Source organism: Silene latifolia, chromosome 11 (assembly GCF_048544455.1).
Source record: "Silene latifolia isolate original U9 population chromosome 11, ASM4854445v1, whole genome shotgun sequence".
NCBI classification, from domain to species: Eukaryota; Viridiplantae; Streptophyta; class Magnoliopsida; order Caryophyllales; family Caryophyllaceae; genus Silene; species Silene latifolia.
In genome coordinates this window covers 180,852,349-180,854,000 of record NC_133536.1, presented here as the reverse complement: position 1 = coordinate 180,854,000, position 1,652 = coordinate 180,852,349, and the positions used below count along the sequence as shown (strand labels likewise).

Genomic DNA, 1,652 nt, shown 5'->3' with positions numbered 1-1,652 from the left:
ATTTGTTTGACTAAACTAAAGATTTAAACAAACCAAGTATATAACCCCCGCCATCTTTGTGTTCGACCCCGATTAAATACTACTTTTTAATTGGGTTTTATAAATTACTTTTGGTATCGGAAGTGACAGCAAAAACCGGTTATCAAAATGGCGCCGTTTCAGGGGATGGCGTTAGGTTATACTTAGTTAGTTAGAGTCTTAGGCTTAGTCTTAGTTACTTGTTGTTTGCTTTAGTAGTTGTGTGTTTCTTGTAGAGTGTGTGATTTTTGCCTTACCCTAGTGTGTAAAAGCACTAGGAGTCTTACGGTTTGTCAAGTTCATGCCTAGGAGGAACCATCAAGCTTTGCTCTTTGACTCCGACCCCGAAAGGCTTTTTTGAGCCTTAAAGAATAGGACTATTCCAAGAGTTAGAACCTCCATTCAAGCCACTTCAAACCAAGCAAATTAATCCACCTAACCTACTATTGTAGACACACCACCACAACAACCAAACGACATCATTGATTCTCCACTAGAAAATCCATTTCACAACTTCCAATTTCCAATTAACCCACCTCAAACACCACCCCCTCATATACCAAATCCACCACCACCAATGACTTTACGTGACCATAACCATCCTAACCACAATGATGCTTGTGACCCAATTAATTTCGGCACCTTGGCTCCCAACAACTTTGAGATGCACCCCGTCCAAGTGGGGTTGATTGAAAGAGACTTGTTCGGAGGACAAATTGAAGAAGATGCTCATGCTCATCTAAGAAAGTTCAAGAGAAAAGTCTCTATGATGAAAAAGAATGGGGTATCCGAAGATATACTAAGGATGATGTTGTTCCCATTCTCCTTGACGGGTAAGGTGGACCGATGGTTAAATGTTCACCCTCCGGACACATTCACAACTTGGGACGCTTTAGCCAAGGCATTCATGGCCAAGTACTATCCATCTTCCAAAACCGCCATGCTTCAAAATAAGATCCACACTTTCCAACAAGAGGATGGCGAATCCTTGGGTGAAGTATGGGATAGATATCAAGACCTTATCGCTAGTTGCCCTCACCATGCGATTCCGTATTGGTATGTCACACAAACCTTCTTCCAAACCTTGTTGCCAAGAACAAAAGATATGGTGAATGCCTCCGCGGGAGAGGGATTCGATCATTTGGGTGATGAGGAGGGCACGACTCTAATCAAGAAAATGGTGGACTCCGAGGCAAATTATGGCACAAGAGTGAATATCTTGAGAAGAAGCAAGCACCCTCCCGAATTCTTAGTGAATGTGGAGACTAATGCTAAGCTTGATATAGTCACCAAATAGCTTGAAGAGTTGAGTAAGAAGAAGCAAGTGAACCAAGTAAATCAAACTACCACTTCTCATGGACCATCCATGGAGGAAGTGACGCAAAGATCAACATGTGAGTCATGTGGAGGGATGGGTCACACTTATGGAGTATGTGCAAATAACCATCATAACAACTTTGATGGGAACAATGTGCAAGAGGTGAATGCTTTTCAAGCATTTAACAATTTCTCCAACCGTCCACCTAGGCCCTCATTCATCAATAACCAAGAATCAAACCAAAGCTTTGCCAACCAACCTCAAGCATACCAGGATTATGAGGGTAACCAAGGGAACCAAGGTAATCAAAACTTCT

At 42.2% G+C, this 1,652-nt stretch overlaps 1 non-coding gene across 1 annotated transcript; it reads right to left on the bottom strand.

The window, feature by feature from the left end:
• Positions 1-959: 959 nt before the first annotated feature.
• LOC141616012 (small nucleolar RNA R71) lies at positions 960-1,065 on the bottom strand. Its single transcript, XR_012530392.1, has one exon. It is a non-coding gene; the product is annotated as a small nucleolar RNA R71 (small nucleolar RNA).
• Positions 1,066-1,652: the final 587 nt, after the last annotated feature.